The following is a 20,541-nucleotide window of genomic DNA, read 5'->3' as shown; positions in this document are numbered from 1 at the left end:
ATACAATGGAGAAAATACAAGAAACATTTAACAAGGACTTATAAGAAATAAAGAGCAGACAAACAATGATGAACAACACCATAAATGAAATTTAAAATTCTCTAGAAGTAATCAATAGCACAATAACTGAGGCAGAAGAATGTATAAGAGACCTGGAAGATAAAATAGTGGAAATAACTGCTGCAAATCAGAATAAAGAAAAAAGAATGAAAAGAATTGAGGACAGTCTCAGGGACTTCTGGAACAACATTAAACCACACCAACAATCAAACTATAGGGGTCCCAGAAGAAGAAGAGGAAAAGAAATGTTCTGAGAAAATATTTGAAGAGATTGTAGTTGAAAACTTCCCTAATATGGGAAAGGAAATAGTTAATCAAGTCCAGGGACTGCAGAGAGTCCCATACAGGAGAAATATACAGAGAAACATACCAAGACACATATTAATCAAACCATCAAAAATTAAATACAAAGAAAAATTATTAAAATCAGCAAGGGTAAACAAAAAATAACATACAAGTGAATCCCCATAAGGATAACAGCTGATCTTTCAGCAGAAACTCTGCAAGCCAGAAGAGAGTGGCAGGACATATTTAAAGTGATGAAAGGGAAAAACCTACAACCAAGATTACTCTACCCAGCAAGGATCTCATGCAGATTCAACAGAGAAATTAAAACCTTTACAGACAAAAGCTAAGAGAAATTGGCACCACCAAACCAGCCTTAAAATGAATGCTAAACTAACTTTTCTAGGCAGGAAACATAAGAGAAGGAAAAGACCTACAATAACAAACCTAAAACAATTAAGAAAATGGTAATAGGAACATACATGTCGATAATTACCTTAAATGTAATTGCATTAAATGCTCCAACCAAAACACTTAAACTGGCTGAATGGATACAAAAACAAGACCCGTATATATGTTGTCTACAAGAGACCCACTTCAGACCTAGGAACACATACAGACTGAAAGTGAGGGGATGGAAAAAGATATTCCATGCAAATGGAAACCAAAAGAAAGCTGGAGTAGCAATTCTCATATCAGACAAAATAGACTTTAAAATAAAGAATATTACAAGAGACAAAGAAGGATACTACATAATGATCAAGGGCTCAATACAAGAAGAAGATATAACAATTATAAGTATATATGTGCCCAACATAGGAGCACCACAATACACAAGGGAAATGCTAACAGCCATAAAAGGGAAAATCGACAGTAACACAATAAGAGTATGGAACTTTAACACCTCACTTTCACCAATGGACAGATCATCCAAAGTGAAAATCAATAAGAAAACACAAGCTTTAAATGATACATTAAACAAGATGGACTTAATTGATATTTATAGGGCATTCCATCCAAAAACAACAGAATACATTTTCTTCTCAAGTGCTCATGGAATATTCTCTAGGATAGATCATGTCTTGGGTCACAAATCAAGCCTTGGTAAATTAAGAAAATTGAAATTGTATCAAGTATCTTTTCAGACTACAATGTTATGAGACTAGATATCAATTACAGGAAAGAATCTATAAAAAAATACAAACACATGGAGGCTAAACAATACACTACTAAATACCCAAGAGATCACTGAAGAAATCAAAGGGGAAATCAAAAAATACTTAGAGACAAATGATAATGAAAACACGATGATCCAAAACTTATGGGATGCAGTTCTAAGAGGGAAAGCTGTCACGGTTTGCAGATCACATGATACTATACATAGAGAATCCCTAAGATGCTACCAGAAAACTACTAGAGCTAATCAATGAATTTGGTAAAGTAGCAGGATACAAAATTAATGCAAAAATCAATGCAGAAATCTCTTACATTCCTATACACTAAATATAAATATCTGAAAGAGAAATTAAGGAGACAGTCCCATTTACCATTGCAACAAAAATAATAAAATACCTAGGAATAAACCTACCTAAGGAGACAAAAGACCTGTATGCAGAAAATTATAAGACACTGATGAAGGAAATTAAAGATGATACAAACAGATGGAGAGTTATACCATTTCCTTGGATTGGAAGAATCAACGTTGTGAAAATGACTATATTACCCAAAGCAATCTACAGATTCAATGTAATCCCTATCAAACTACCAATGGCATTTTTCACATTACTAGAAGAAAAATTTTCACAATTTGTATGGAAACACAAAAGACCCTGAATAGCCAAAGCAATCTTGAGAAAGAAAAACGGAGCTGGAGGAATCAGGATTCCGTACTTCAGATTATACTACAAATCTACAGTAACCAAAACAGTGTGGTACTGGCACAAAACAAAGAAATATAGATCAATGGAACAGGATAGAAAACCCAGAAATAAACCCATGCACATATGGTTACCTTATCTTTGATAATGGAGGCAAGAATATACAATGGAGGAAAGAAAGCCTCTTCAACAAGTGGTGCTGGGAAAACTGGACAGCGACATGTAAAAGAATGAAATTAGAACACTCCTTAACACCATACACAAAATTAACTCAAAATGGGTTAAAGACCTAAATGTAAGTCCAGATACTATAAAAATCTTAGAGGAAAACATAGGCAGAACACTCTATGACATAAATCACAGCAAGATCATTTTTGACACCTCCTAGAGAAATAGAAATAAAAACAGAGATAAACAAATGGGACCTAATGAAACTTAAAAGCTTTTGCGCACAAAAGGAAACCATAAAAAAGACAAAAAGACAACCCTCAGAATGGGAGAAAATATTTGAAAATGAAGTAACTGACCAAGATTAATCTCCAAAATTTGCAAGCAGCTCATGCAAGTTAGTATCCAAAAAGCAAACAACCCAATCCAAAAACGGACAGAAGATCTAAACAGACATTTCTCGAAAGAATATATACAGATAGCCAACAAACACATGAAAGAATGCTCAACATCACTATTCATTAGAGAAATGCAAAACAAAACTACAATGAAGTATCACCTCACACCCGTCAGTATGGCCATCATCAAAAAATCTACAGACAATAAATGCTGTAGGGTGTGGAGAAAAGGAACTCTCTTGCACTGTGGTGGGAATGTAAATTGATACAGCCACTATGGAGAACAGTATGGATGTTCTTTAAAAAACTAAAAATAGAACTACCATATGATCGAACAATCCCACTACTGGGCATATACCCTGAGAAAACCATAATTCAAAAAGAGTCATGTACCACAATATTCACTGCAGCTCTATTTACAATAGCCAGGACATGGAAGCCACCTAAGTGTCCATCAACAGATGAATGGATAAAGATGTGGAACATATATACAATGGAATGTTACTCAGCCATAAAAAGAAACGAAACTGATTTATTTCTAGTGAGGTAGATGGGCCTAGAGTCTGTCATACAGAGTGAAGTAAGTCAGAAAGAGAAAAACAAATACCGTATGCTAACACATATATATGGAATCTAAAGAAAAAAATATATATATGGTTATGAAGAACCTAGGAGTGGGACAGAAATTTAAACACATACGTGGAGAATAGACTTGAGGACACGGGGAGGGGGAAGGGTAATCTGGGACAAAGTGAGAGAGTGGCATGGACTTATATAAACTACTAAATGTAAAATAGATAGCTAGTGGGAAGCAGCCACATAGCACAGGGAGATCAGCTCGGTGATTTGTACCACCTAGAAGAGTGGAATAGGGAGGGTGGGAGGGAGATTCAAGAGGGAGGAAATATGGGGATATAAGTATTGTATAGCTGATTCACTTTGTTGTAAAGCAGAAACTAACATGCCTTTATAAAGCAATTATACTCCAATAATGATGTTTAAAAATAATATATAATAAAAATTTGCTCCTATTTTCTCCATAAAATACAGCTACAGTTAAGAAAGGAAAAAAGCAATTACTAAAATAATTACTTTGCTTTTGCCTCTTCTATACTCTACGTTAAGTCGTGCATGAGAGTGGATGTCTCTGATCATATTGTTATAAAATCATATCGAACTTATTAAATGGTGTAGCAAATTGACACCTGTAGACCATGTCATAGTATTTTTTTTCATTATCTTCAGAAAAAGTTTATGGTAATATTGTATAAGTTAATTGAATATTTCCTTTCATTAAACTTTGTGTGGCAAATTTTGAAAGTTCAACACAGTAACAGGTGTACTTTAAAAAACATGGTTAGTGACAATGAATATTTGATTGTACTTATAACTTAGAGTGATAGTTGCCTGAATAAGGTTTGACCCAATTTCAAGTCATCCGAATCTGGGTAGCCTTAATTTTTTAAAGATTATTTACATTATCTTTGAAAGAACCAAGCAAAGTTCCCAGTGTTCTTTCCTAGTACATTTTTTCAAGCTATTTGATACAGGAGATAGATTTATCAAATTGTATAAAAGCATCACCATAGTTAAATCATGCCGAATTCTAATTCCAATCATGGATGGGAAGCTGGGTTTTTTACTTCAACTTGTTACAGGAAGCAGTATTACAAACTTGGAAGAATTATAAAGACTAATAAATTGTACATGCATTTGTTCTCAAATTCTATCGTTTTCTCTTTGATAGAAACTGAGTTAAAAAAATTCTGTGCTATTGTTCACTATAAACCTGCTAAACTATGTACAATTGATGGATCAAGGAAGCTGTAAAATACATTAAACTTACAATCAGCAAAAACTCAGAGATCTAGTAAAATTACCAATCTGATACAAATTCATAGAAAATTTCCTAAACTTGAGAACTTATTAAAATAGCTCAAGGCTTTAATATAAATTTCAAAAGATAGCTGTGTCACACTAGAGAATGTGGAGTGATTTTGCATTCCTTGTCATATTTTCTATTTGGGGATTTTCTTAATATGTGTATAGTATGATGTTTATTTCTGTATGCAAATTCTTCATCCTGAACAGGAATGAGAAGTGAATCCAAGTATCATTTTGTTGACGGGGTGGTCAATCTTTTAAACATGTACACATTTAGAACTCTCCCTTCAGGGGTCAGTTATCTCAGTATACACATAAACACATTTTTTAAAAAAAAATCACTTTTACCCTTTAGTCAGTGATAAATGCCCTGCCTTTTAATCAAACTCAAGTCACTCGGAGAATGTCTGGTATACAAAATTAATATCGAAGAACAGAAGACTTCTTAGCTAAAATAATTAGGGAAGTTAAAGAAAGGAATCATACACAACCATATAAACTTACCTCAAGCATTTGATTTTACTTATTTTAATTTAAAATTTGCATGTATGCTATTTTGCTAATTAATCCTGATGTTCAGACTTGAACATAAAATGTTATTTTTTATGTATATCTACTGAGTCTACAAACAGTTATTTTTATTTATTTATGTATCTTTTTACCATGTTTATTGGAGTATAATGCTTTACAATGGCATGTTCATTTCTGCTTTATTTTTAAAAGTTAACGTCTTTTCTAGTACAGAGACATTTATTTGTCTAAAGGAATCCTTTTTTAAATATGAATTCAACTGATTGGGGTTCAAACACTCCTCACCAGTAACACATTTTATATAGATCCATAATTTTCCATTTTTTAAAAGTAGCCTGAAAACTGTGTCAGTGTCCCAGTTATCTGAAGGCAAGATTCCTTCAAAAGTTTACAACTTATTTGCTTATCTACATTTTTATTGCCTATGCCTCTTTTTAAAACTTTAAGATTTTAATCTACCTGCATTCTTTTAGTCTTTCTTGTCTATTAAACTTAGTTTCCATAGGGAAAATAACATTCATGTTCATATTTCATTTGATGATGTGGTATTTGGCTAAATTATGTAATTAAAATATCAATTGAGGGGAATTCCCTGTCAGTTCAGTGGTTAGGACTCCTTGCTTTCACTGCCAAAGGCTTGGCTTCAATTCCTGGTCCCACAAGCCACACATTGCGGCCAAAAAAAAAAAAATCAATTGAAAATGACATAGTGAAGTTTGGGGAAAAACGCAAAATAATCTTGGTAAGTCTAAAATGCAAATACCAGGAGAAGTACCAGGCCTAATAGAGTGAGTGCCAAGTATGAGAGGTGGTAGTGTGAAGAGAGAACAGAGCACCTGTCTATACTGGTACTAGCTTATATGCAGGCTCCTTATAGAATCTATTGCTGTACGTTTGCCAATCTTAAAAATGTGTCTGCCCCTCATATACACTAATTTCATATTCTATCCCACACAATATTTCTCTTCTTAATAGTATTGTGCTACTATCAAATAACTTTATTTCACAGATATTGGTTTTGAGGCCACATAATAGTTCCCTAAAAAAAGAGAGAGTGGAAATGGAATTTCAGTCTGGTCTCAGATTATTCTGAATAGACAGAAACAAGTATAACAGAATCTGTGTGCCTGTTGAGACAAAGATCAAGACATTTCAAAAGGATAAGGAAATATTGACCATGTTTAGAAAACTGCAAAGAAAACTGTGACATATAGAAAATATTTGATAGGTATATATATCCATGAATATTCTTATCAATCTTTCTAGTCTAGGCTTATGTAGGACACACTTCAAGGAGTAGAACCATTCAGGGAAAAAAAAAAAAGTTGTTTATACAAAGCTATTTTTCTTTTCTTATTATTCAAAATGGACACAGCTTTACTAAGACAGTAAGGGAGGATGTTTTTGAGTTTATATCACCCAGTATTATGTTATTGGATTCTACCCCATAATGTTATACAATGGCATTTTAACAACTATGATAACTTCAATCTTGTTGACATTCAAATATTTATTTTATTCTCATCTAAGTGATGATACAGTTGATTCCATCCAACAATCAACATTTTTTTTTTTTTACTTACTGATATATCTTCTACTTTCACCTGTCACTTTCCTTTCATCTGAGCTCTGCTGTGAAAGGCACTTTAGCGAACAATAGGGCACAGCTGGATAGTGTGTTGACTCTGGAACCAAATAGAATGGGGCGAATCCTACCTCTGCCACCTGGCTGTGATGTAACTTTTGGCCAGGCAGTTAAATTCTCTACACCTAAATTCTCATCTGCAGATTGAGATGGTAATACTGCTTACTTCCACAGATTGTTGAGAAGTTTAAATGAGTTAACATATATTAAACCCTTAAAGTACTACTTGCACCAATAAATGCTACAAGTGTTGGTTACCATTATTATCCATTTTTATTTTATTTAAATACTTGAATAATTATTTGATTTACTATATATAGCTATTACACTGTGATAAATTGTAATAGAATTATATGAAATATTTATTTTTATGTATGCACAAAACATTATTTTTTTCCAAAAATTTAAATTTTTCAATTGTCAATACACAAACACTTATGTGTTTCACTACAAATACAATCCAGAGAAGACAGCAACCTACAACTTCAGGCAGAACTATTTTCTCAACCTCAAAAATGTAAATAATTTTGATTATCTGTAATATTGGTTTTTCAGAAGTTATTTAACTCCCAGTGATAATGTTTATATCCCTGATCCCTAATTCAGCAGACACAAAGAAACCAAAATGCAGAAAATACTAGAAAGAAGAAATGTTAAATTCCTGTAGGTTTAACCCTATGTTTTCTATATCCAAAAGAGTAAAGGGAGACTCCACAAAGTCTACCTTTAGAAGTGACTTATGAGCCCTTTTCTCATTAGAATGTTAAATGATGCAAAAACTTGAAGGAATTTATATACATTCTATGAAGTCGCTAGATTCCCAGACAGACACAGGTGCTAAATAGTTATTAATGACTGTCACGATTTGATTAAACATTTTTTGAGAGGAGCTGTCATACTCTGGTATAAAATAACTCCTCAGGAAAAGTACAGATGGCTGTGTCATTTAAAACAGAGCAAAATGGCTAAATACACTTAAAAAGAAGCATCTTAAAGACAGAAAGAAAAAGGAGATAAAATGAGTTTAAAGAGAAGAATCATCTGTTAGAAAGGATACAAGATTATAATTTTTACAATTGTCTTTTCCTGGCTTGTCCATGTTCTTTCTCAAGAGCTTGGGAAAGTCATTTAATGAACTCAAGTGCCTTATTTATAAAAGAGATTGAAGAGTATAGCTACCCCTTCAGTTTTAATGAAAAGCAAACAAAATAAGAGCATTTTATAAAATGTTATATAATTTCCTTTGTACTCATGAATTCAATTTTATTTATCAATTGGCATATAATATTATACATAAACATTCTCAATACACTTAAAAATTAATCAGAATACCTTCTTCACATATTAATGCTAATCTTTGTGAGTAATGGTGACCATCTGTGGATGAAATACTATTTCACATAATGAAAAAGTATTTGATAATAGGCATATCCACCAACCAAGCAGTCCTGAGAAATTTTAACATTTTGAAGAGATTCCAGATGTTCAACCCAGTATTTACACTAGGCGATCATGCTGATTCCACCATAAACACTCTCATTAATTCTTGAAAACTAATAGGCTTTAAGAATCATTATATATCATTAAATTTGAAAAAGGTTAGTTACTAATTTTCAGCAAAATTCATCAGAGACCCCTCATCTTCATAAGACGATTGATAAAATTTAAACATTACTCAGCTATGCTTTTTAAGCTTGAGAAGCTGCAAATATGTATGTTTACATTTATAATTAACATATCTCACTTGAGCCTTTTAAAAACTTTGCTCTGGTGCACAGTTTTCCAGCTCATCTTCCCAGTCCTTAGTATTGTAACTATTACTCTTTTCCTCCTTCTCCTTTTCTTTTTCTCCCTCTATTATTATTATCGTCATAACTTTTCCTGAGGCAAAGGAAATTTTGTGGCCTGAATCTTATACCATTTTGAGGGACTCTTTAAGAAAAATCATACAAATTTGTAAACATAAGAGTGCCTTAGAAGTGACCTTCATAAGTGAGGAGTTCTGAAGCATATGCTTCCTTAGTTTCACCATAAATTCACCCTTGTCTATTATTACTTACCACCATTCACCAATATTCTCCAATATCTTGTTATTTGCCAAACACTGTGCTAAATGCTCTAATCATATTATTTAATTTGATACTCATGAGAACTCTGTTAGAGACGATTATCATTTCATTAATCCCTTTGAATACATTCAGAATCCTTCCTACCTCCACTGAGTCCACCAATCTGGCCCACATCACCTGGAATTACTAACATATCTGTCTAATTGGTCTTCCTACTTTTATCCATGGTCCTCTTCAGTCTATCTTCAATAGCCAAAGAGCATGTTTGAAATCAGGTGTTACCAATCCTCTGATCAGAATGTTCCAGTAGTTTATTTTTCCTCCAAATAAATAAGTTTTTGCAATAGCAAACCACATTCCCAGTATCACGTGGTCTCTTAATCTCATCCCAAACACATCACCTGCTACCCTCCTTGCAGACCTGCTCCAGACACACTGGTTACCATTCTTGCTGCTACTCAAATCAGGGTCTAGGCACATTTCCACATTAGAGACTCCACAACTCTTGACCCCGCTGCCTGAGTAGGTTTTGATGGGAATGTACATTCTAATCAAATAATTAATATACAGAGTTCTGTGACTTCAATCTTTTTTTATCTGTTTTAAAGAACTCTGTTATTGCCACTATGGTTTCTTTATCTGTGAATATTAATTTTAAACACCATAATATTGTCTCAAACATAATGAAAAATGACAAATAATGACAATGGAAAGTCATGTCTCAAGTGATTTCACTTTGTCTTTTAGGAGGACATCACAACTGCTGCCTTGGTTAACTGCATACACTGATTATTAATAGTGATACAAAAAATAAAAGTAAATTCAGAGAAAAAATACTGTAACAAATCGCTATTGTCTAGCTAATAAGAAAAAGGAAAAATTATATTGTATTTTAGGCCCTGTGAACTATTACACTTTTGCTGTTAAGATACTTTATTTTTTCTTCCATGTTACTGTCTTATTTCCATGAGCCGATGTAATTAAAAATGAAAGCAGACTTAGTTAAGATGATACATATACAAATTCTGACAGTTCAAGGTTTACAATGCATGTTTTGGAAATATTTGACACTATGGAGGTTTCCATAAAGAGTAAATTCAAAAAATTAAAAAAAATAACCTCACCATTATTATATCATAAGGCAAATAGCTGAAATTCATTAGCAATAGGAAGTGTTGTGGGAAATATAATTAAAAACAAAATCTCCTCCCAAAGGAGAATTCCTTTCCACAAATGTACAAGAAAAATGAAACAGTTTTATTACTGAATAAGCACTGAACTAGAAGGTGATGAGCTTCACAGGCAACCCGCTAAGAAATTGCAAAGGCAGAGAAAAATCTCACCCTTTTCATAGCCAACCAGATACAACCCACTACAGACATGCTGTCAAGAAAAACAGTGACTAACTCTCAAGTGGAGGAGGTGGTAGCACTGTTTGTGACACAGAGCTTATTCTAAGCTCAATTCGTATTTAGAGTGACCACCTGTGCTAGCCAATTTGCTTTATTTAAAAGAAAACAAAGTATTTCTCAAGTCTGAGCAAGGCACCTGCAGAAGTTAGGCTCCTAACCTCCCACAGAAACAAGGAGATGGTAGCTCTATCTTCCTTACATTTCAAAGAGATGGTTCCCATTTTCTTGAGAAAGACATTCCTGAGCTATAAGTGGGCAATAGCGTTATTCAGCTTTGGGAATGATTTACGTGCATTTTCAAGAAGCCTGGAAATAATTTACAATTACAGGTTTTCTAATGTAAATGCTCAAGGAAAAGGGAATGGGGCAAATATCTTCCTTTATTTTAATGGGGATAATTTTTTTTTTTTCAATTTGTATTTACCCTTATAGAAGCAGGGTAAAAAATTCTTGTTGATTTCACAGAAGTTTAAAATTCAATTAATGAAAGTAGTTTTAAGTTTTATGATGCTAGAACTAGGCATGTAAATAGGATAGATTAACAATTTTCTCCTAGTGTTGAGATCCATGATTTACATTTTGTTTCTAGCACTGTCTCTTGTCCCCATATGCCTCTCTGTCTCTCTCTCCTCCTTTCTAAAATTAAAAGATAATACTTGCTGAATGAATCTTAATGATAACTCATATATATCAAAAATGTTTCCCCTCCACCATCACGTGGTCAAAGCCTTCATCTTCACATGTGTTGATCTTTGAAAATCGTGCTTAGCAAAACCACAAAGAACATTTTGAGTAATAAAAGTAGTACACAATTATTGTAGAAAATTTAGGAAAATCAGGCATGTATAAGGAAGGCAATAACATTTACCTGAAATTTCATTCTACAAAGATAAACACAATAAAATGTTGGTTAATTTACTTAAGGTATAAATATATCTGTACCTATAATATATGTATTATTTTATACACTATATATTAGTATATATATACTAAAGTATATGTTAATTATAGGCTTATATATATTCATATGGTTATATAAATACACATAGATGCAAATATATAGTTATAATTATTACTATAGACATTGATAAAGATTGTGTTTATAAATACATATATATAGGTACAGATACATATTTGCATATACATATACTCATATGTGGTTATATTTTGTGAAAGATATGTAAATCTATATTTGTAACAATTTGAATCATACTGCACATATTTTTGATATTGTATTTTTAAATTAACTGTTAAGCTTTTGTATCAACCTAAGCTAAAATGATTAATTCTGCCCCTCTCACATTAAAGTATTGTTAACAAAATTTCACTATGTACAATATGTATAGGTCAACTTACGCAGAAATGAAATTAGTTTGGTCTTTCTTTTTTTTATACAGGATTATGGTCATGGGTTTTCATTTATTTATGACTGCTCTGCAATAATCTTTGTATTAAAAACCTGTATCAGGATTACTAGAAATATCCAGTAATTATGTTAAATTCAAAACACTTTAGGGACCTCCCTGGCAGCCCAGTGGTTAAGACTCTGTGCTTCCACTGCAGGGGGCACGGGTTGGATCCCTGGCCAGGGAACTAAGATCCCACATGCCGTGCAGTGCGGCCAAAAAAACAAACAAAGAAACCAAAAAAAAAAAAAACACTTTAACTTAATTCATTTGCTTAAGTCTGGTCATATCTCCCAATAGCCATAGATTCTAAAAATAATATATAAGTTTGACTTTGAAACAGATTATAATTCATACATTATAATTAGTTATGAACATTTGATTATCCTTCCATTATCCTAACTGTAGAGAAACATATAAAAGTGCTTTGAAAATCTCAATGATGTTACTCTAAATCATCCCTGTTTAAACAAATTATAATTTCTGGTATTTCATTAAAATACTGCTATTGCTTTCGAAATTACAGTAAAATAAGTGACTCATAATATTTAATTATTTATTGAGTTTTAGAATGTATGGACTATTTTTATGTATGATGTCTCACCTTTTTTATTAAGACTTTTTTTTTTTGGAGCACGTTTAAGACACAGCAAAATTAAGCTGCAGGTAGAGAGATTTCCCATATGCCCTTTGCCCCCACAAGTGCATAACCTCCCCCATTAACAGCATCCCCTGCCAAAGTGGTACATGTGTTACAGTCGATGAGCCTACACTGACACATCATAACCACCCGAAGTCCATAATTTACATTACAGCTTACTGTTGGTGTTGTACATTCTATGGGTTTGGACAAACATGTAATCACATGGATCCACCATTACACTATCATACAGAGTACTTTCACTGCCTAAAAATCTTCTGTGCTCTGCTTATTCATTTCTGCTATCCCCTGCCTCAACACCTGACAACCATTTATCTTTTTACTGTCGCCATAGTTTTCCTGTCCCCAAATATTATATAGTCGAAATACACAGAATGTACCCTTTTCAGATTGGCTTCTTTCACTTAGTTATATGCATTTAAGTTTACTCCATCTCATTTGGCTTGATAAAAAACTTGATAGCTCATAATTTCATAGCACATTTCTTTTAGGTGCTGAATAATATTTCATTGTCTAGATGTACCATTCACCTACTGAAGGGAATCTTAGTTGCTTCCAGGTTTTGGAAATTATGAATACATCACCCATAAATCCGTGTATGGGTTCTTCAGCAGACATACGTTTTCAACTCTTTTGGGTAGATACCAGGAACACTATTGCTGGATCATCTGGCAAAAGCATGTTAGTTTTACAAGAAACTTCTAAATGCCTCTAAATTAGCCATACCATTTTGCATTTCCACTAGCAATGAATGAGAGCTCCTTTGCTTCATATTTTTGTCAGTATTTGGTGTTATCAGTGTTCTGGACTTTTGTCATTCTAATAGGTATACAGTTGTATTTCATTATTATATTACTTTGCATTTTCCAATGACCTAGATGTGGAATATTTTTTCATATGCTTATTTGCCATCTGTATTTCTTCTTTGGTGAGGAGTCTGTAAAGCTCTTTGGCCCATTTTTCAGTTGGATTGTTTGATTTCTTATTGTTGAGTTTTAAGTATTCTTTGTATATTTTGGATAACAGTCCTTTATCAGATGTGTCTTTTGCAAATATTTTCTCCCTGTCTGTGGCTTGTCCTCTCATTCTCTTAACATTTTCTTGACGTTTTCTCAGAGTACATGTGTTTAATTTTAATGAAGCTCAGCTTATCAATTATTTCTTTCATGAATTATGCCTTTGGTCATGTATTTAAAACATTATGACCATAATTCAAGTTAGCTTATCACTACTTAACTCATTATCTCCTATGAGTATTATAGTTTTGTGCTTTACATATAGATTCCCTCACTTAAAAAAATACAGTGATTCTTATTCCTATCATATGTTCACTCTGAGTACATGTAAAGTTTCATTCTTGACACACTCAATGACATAGATTTGCTGAAAGTGTTGTCTTTAATTTTTCAAAGCATTCAGAGTGTGGTGTTTAGGCACAGGGACCCTGACATCAAACTACCTTGATTCAAATCCCAGCTGGCCTGATAACAATAAGTGTGATCTTCAGCAAGTCACTCTCTCCCTCTAAATTGCTGATAATAGCATTACCTACCTTGTGGGATTGAGAGGATAGATGGGTTAATATTACCTATTAAAATGGTCTCACTTTACCAAAGGTGAACTTGAATATGGTAATATAAACATATATTCTGAAATATCATTAAATGACCTTAGGAATCATTTTATTTTTTATAAAATACTTTTGAAATATTTTTATACTTACAAAAGAAAATAGAAAATTGGAAAACTCACCTAGCATAAACTAAAGAAGTGAATGTATGCTAGTTTGAAATAAGATAAATATAAAATTTATGTTTGCTCTTACATAAATTATATTCAAAATGTCATAGGCAGATTTTTAGAAACCATCTTAGATCCTGCTGAGAGGTTGGCTTTCTGTTTTCTATAATTATGCTGAAGCACTGTATTTTAATGAATAGAAGATAAAATGATGACTATGATGACTCATAATCCCACTTACCAACTGGACAGTTATCCTCTAGGATATTCTAACTATATAACTAAAGTCAAATCATTAATATTAAGATGATAACTACAATGCTTCTGGTAATGATAAAATAAGTTAGTTTAAAATAAGCTCAAGGGAAAAAAAAAAAAAAAGCTCAAGGGAGCTTCAAGATGGCAGACGAGTAAGACACAGAGATCACCTTCCTCCCCACAAATACATCAGAAATACATCTACACGTGGAACAACTCCTATAGAACACTTACTGAACACTGGCACAAGACCTCAGACCTCCCAAAAGGCAAGAAACTCTCCACGTACCTGGGTAGGGTAAAAGAAAAAAGAAAAACAGAGGCAAAAGAATAAGGACGGGACCTGCACCAGTGGGAGGGAGCCATGAAGGAGGAAAGGTTTCCACACACTAGGAAGCCCCTTCGCGGGCAGAGACTGCGGGTGAGGCAGGGGGAAGCTTCGGAGCCACGGAGGAGAGCGCAGCAACAGGGGTGCAGAGGGCAAAGCGGTGAGATTCCTATACAGAGGATCAGTGCTGACTGGCACTCACCAGCCCGAGAGGCTTGTCTGCTCAAAGGCCGGGGTGGGTGGGGCTGGGAGCCGAGGCTTGGGCTTCAGTCGGAGAGCAGGGAATGGACTGGGGTTGGCTGCGTGAACACAGCCTGAAGGGGTTAGTGTGCCACAGCTAGCTGGGAGGGAGTCCGGGAAGAGTTCTGGAGCTGCCGAAGAGACAAGAGATTTTTTCTTGCCTCTTTGTTTCCTGGTGAGTGAGGAGAGGGGATTAAGTGTGCCACTTAAAGGCGTTCCAGAGATGGGCGCGAACCACGGCTATCAGCGTGGACCCCAGAGATGGGCATGAGATGCTAAGGCTGCTGCTGCCGCCATCCAGAAGCCTGTGTGCGAGCACAGGTCACTATCTACACCTCCCCTCCCAGGAGCCTGTGCCGCCCACCACTGCCAGGGTCCCGTGATCCAGGGACAACTTCCCTGGGAGAATGCATGGCGCGCCTCAGGCTGGTGCAACGTCACGCCGGCCTCTGCCACTGCAGCCTCACCCTGCATCCATACCCCTCCCTCCCCCTAGCCTGAGTGAGCCAGAGCCCCCGAATCAGTGGCTCCTTCAACCCCGTCCTGTCTGAGCGAAGAACAGATGCCCTCAGGCAACCTACACGCAGAGGCGGGACCAAATCCAAAGCTGAACCCCAGGAGCTGTACAAACAAAGAAGAGAAAGGGAAATCTCTCCCAGAAGCCTCAGGAGCAGTGGATTAAATCTCCACAATAAACTTGATGTACCCTGCATCTGTGCAATACCTGAATAGACAAGAAATCATCCCAAATTGAGGAGTTGGACTTTGGGAGCAATGATATATATTTCCCTATTTCTTTTTGTGAGTGTGTATGTGTATACTTCTGTGTGTGATTTTGTCTGTATAGCTTTGATTTTACCATTTGTCCTAGGGTTCTGTCTGTCCCTTTTTTTTTTTATTACTTAAAATTTTTTCTTCATAATAATAATTTTTATTTTAATAACCTTATTTTATTTTACTTTTTAATTTTATTTTATTTTACCTTCTTTCTTTCTTTCTTTCTTTCTTTCTTTCTTTCTTTCTTTCTTTCTTTCTTTCTTTCTTTCTTTCTTTCTTTCTTTCTTTCTTTCTTTCTTTCTTTCTTTCTTTCTTTTCTCCCTTTTATTCTGAGCCATGTGGAGAACAGGCTCTTGGTGCTCCAGCCAGGCATCAGGGCTGTGCCACTGAGGTAGGAGAGACAAGTTCATGACACTGGTCCACAAGAGACCTTCTAGCTCTACATAATATCAAATGGTGAAAATCTCTCAGAGCTCTCCATCTCAACACCAAGACCCACCTCCACTCAAGGACCAGCAAGCTACAGTGCAGGACACCCTATGCCAAACAACTAGTACGACAGGAACACAACACCATTCATTAGCACAGAGGCTGACTAAAGTCATAATAAGGCCACAGACACCCCAAAATATACCACCAGACATGGACCTGCCCATCAGAAAGATAATATCCAGCCTCATCCACTAGAACACAGGCACTAGTACCTCCAGCACGAAGGCTACACAACCCACTGAACCAACCTTAGCCACTGGGGACAGACACCAAAAACAATGGAAACTACGAACCTGCAGCCTGCGAAAAGGAGACCACAAACACAGTAAGTTAAGCAAAATGAGAAGACAGAGAAACACACAGCAGATGAAAGAGCAAGGCAAAAAATCACCAGGCTTAACAAATGAAGAGGAAATAGGCAGTCTACCTGAAAATGAATTCAGAATAATGATAGTAAAGATGATCCAAAATCTTTGAAATAGAATGAAGAAGATACAAGAAACATCTAACAAGGACCTAGAAGAACTAAAGAGCAGAAAAACAGTGATGAACAACACAATAAATGAAATTTAAAATTTTCTGGAAGGGATCAATAGTGGAATAAGTGAGGCAGAAGAAAACATAAATGACCTGGAAGATAAAATAGTGGAAATAACTACTGCAGAGCAGAATAAAGAAAAAAATAATGCAAAGAACTGAGGACAGTCTCAGAGACCACTGGGACAACATTAAATGCACCAATATTCAAATTATAGGCGTCCCAGAAGAAGAACAGAAAAAGAAAGGGACTGAGGAAACATTTGAAGAGATTAGAGTTGAAACTTCCTTAATATGGGAAAGGAAATAGTTAATCAAGTCCAGGAAGCACAGAGAGTCCCATACAGGATAAATCCAAGGAGAAACATGCCAAGATACATATCAATCAAACTATCAAAAATTAAACCCAGAGAGGATCTCATTCAGATTTGACAGAGAAAGTAAAAGTTTTACAGACAAGCAAAAAGTAAGAGAATTCAGCACCACCAAACAGACTTTACAACAAAGGCTAAAGAAACTTCTCTAGGCAGGAAACACAAGAGAAGGAAAAGACCTTCAATAATAAATCCAAAACAATTAAGAAAGTGGGAATAGGAACATACATATTGATAATTACCTTAAATGTAAATGGATTAAATACTCCAACAAAAAGACATAGACTGGCTGAATGGATACAAAAACATGACCCATATATATGCTGTCTACAAGAGACCCACTTCAGACCTAGGGACACATACAGACTGAAAGTGAGGGGATGGAAAAAGATATTCTTTGCAAATGGAAACCAAAAGAAAGCTGGAGTAGCAACTCTCATATCAGACAAAATAGACTTTAAAACAAAGACTATCACAAGAGACAAAGAAGGACAATAAATAATGATCAATGGGTTGATCCAAGAAGAAGATATAACAATTGTAAATATTTATGCACCCAAAACAGGAGCACCTCAATACATAAGGTAAACATTAACAGCCATAAAAGGGGAAATTGACAGTAACACAATCATAGCAGGGGACTTTAACACCCAACTTTCACCAATGGACAGATCATCCAAAATGAAAATAAATAAGGAAACACAAGCTTTAAATGACACATTAAACAAGATGGATTTAACTGATATTTATAGGACATTCCATCCAAAAACAACATAATACACATTCTTCTCAAATGCTTGTGGAACATTTTCCAGGATACATCATATCTTGGGTCACAAATCAAGCCTTGGTAAATTTAAGAAAAATTGAAATCATATCAAGTACCTTTTCCTACAACAACGCTATAAGACTAGATATCAATTACAGGAAAAAATCTGTAAGAAATACAAACACATGGAGCCTAAAGAACACATGACTTAATAACCAAGAGATCACTGAAGAAATCAAAAAGGAAATTAAAAAATACTTAGAAAAAAAATGACAATGAAAACACAAAGGCCCAAAACCTATGGGGATGCAGCAAAAGCAGTTCTAAGAGGGAAGTTTATAGCAATACAATCCTACCTCAAGAAACAAGAAACATCTCAAATAAACAACCAAACCTTACACCTAAAGCAATTAGAGAAAGAAGAACAAAGAAACCCCAAAGTTACCAGAAGGAAAGAAATCATAAAGATAAGATAAGAAATAAATGAAAAACAAATGAAGGAAACAAAAGCAAAGATCAATAAAATTAAAAGCTGGTTCTTTGATAAGATAAAGAAAATTGATAAACCATTAGCCAGACTTAACAAGGAAAAAAGGGAGAAGACTCAAATCAATAGAATTAGAAATGAAAAAGGAGAAGTAACAACTGACACGGCAGAAATACAAAGGATCATGAGAGATTACTACAAGCAACTCTATGCCAATAAAATGGACAACGTGGAGGAAATGGACAAATTCTTAGAAATGCACAAGGTTTCAAGACTAAACCAGGAAGAAATAGAAAATATGAAAGATCAATCACAAGCACTGAAATTGAAACTGTGATTTAAAATCTTCCAAGAAACAAAAGCCCTGGACCAGATGATTTCACAGGTGAATTCTGTCAAACATTTAGAGAAGAGCTAATACCTATCCTTCTCAAACTCTTGCAAAATATAGCATAGGGAGGAACACACCAAAACTCATTCTGTGAGACCACAATCACCTTGATACCAAACCCAGACAAAGATGTCACAAAGAAAAAAAACTACAGGCCAATATCATTGATGAACATAGATGCAAAAATCCTCAGCAAAATACTAGCAAACAGAATCCAACAGCACATTAAAAGGATCATACACCATGATCAAGTGGTATTTATCCCAGGAATGCAAGGATTCTTCAATATACACAAATCAATCAATGTGATACACCATATTAAATTGAAGGAGAAAATACCTATGGTCATCCCAAAAGGTACAGAGAAAGCTTTCAAAAAAATTCAACACACATTTATGATAAAAACCCTCTAGAAAGTAGGCATAGAAGGAACTTTCCTCAACATATTAAAGGCCATATATGACAAACCCACATCCAACATCGTCCTCAATGGTGAAAATCTTAAAGCATTTTCACTAAGATCAGGAGCAAAACAAGGTTACCCACTCTCACCGCTCTTATTCAAGATAGTTATGGAAGTTTTAACCATGGCAATCAGAGAAGAAAAAGAAATAAAAGGAATCCAAATTGGAAATGAAGATGTAAAACTGTCACTCTTTGCAGATGACATGATACTATACATAAAGAATCCTAAGGATGCTACCAGAAAACTACTAGAGCTAATCAATGAATTTGGTAAAGTAGCAGGATACAAAATAAATGCACAAAAATCTCTTGCATTCCTCTACACTAAGGATAGAAAATCTGAAAATGAAATTAAGAAAACACTCCCATTTACCAATACAAAAAAATAATAAAATATCTAGGAATAAACCTACCTAAGGAGACAAAAGACCTGTATGCAGAAAATTATAAGACACTGATGAAAGTAATTAAAAATGATACAAACAGATGGAGAGATATACCATGTACTTGGATTGGAAGAATCAACATTGTGAAAATGACTCTACTCCCCAGAGCAATCTACAAATTCAATACAATCCCTATCAAACTACCACTGGCATTTTTGGCAGAACTAGAACAAAAAATTTCAAAATTTGTATGGAAACACAAAAGACCCGGAATAGAGAAATCAATCTTGAGAAATATATATGGAGCTGGAAAATTCAGGCTCCCTGACTTCAGACTCTACTACAAAACTACAGTAATCAAGACAGTGTGGTACTGGCACAAAAACAGAAATATAGTTCAATGGAACAGGATAAAAAGCCCAGAGGTAAACCCACACACATATGGTCACCTTATCTTTGATAAAGGAGGCAAGAATATACAGTGGAGAAAAGACATCCTCTTCAATAAGTGCTGCTGGGAAAATTGGACAGCTACATGTAAAAGAATGAAATTAGAATACTCACTAACACCATTCACAAAAATAAACTCAAAATGCATTAAAGACCTAAATGTAAGGCCAGACACTATCAAACTCTTAGAGGAAAACATAGGCAGAACACTCGCTAGATCCTTTTTGACCCACCTCCTAGAGAAATGGCAATAAAAACAAAAATAAACAAATGGGACCAAATGAAACTTCAAAGCTTTTGCAGAGGAAAGGAGACCATAAACAAGACGAAAAGACAACTCTCAGAATTGGAGAATGTATGTACAAATGAAGCAACTGACAAAGGATTAATCTCCAAAACATATAAACAACACATGCAGCTCAATATCCAAAAAACAAACAACCCAATCCAA

This window comes from Grampus griseus (genome assembly GCF_964374135.1).
Source record: "Grampus griseus genome assembly, chromosome: 5".
NCBI classification, from domain to species: Eukaryota; Metazoa; Chordata; class Mammalia; order Artiodactyla; family Delphinidae; genus Grampus; species Grampus griseus.
The sequence above is the reverse complement of the archived record's forward strand: the minus strand, read 5'-3'. Positions refer to the sequence as shown.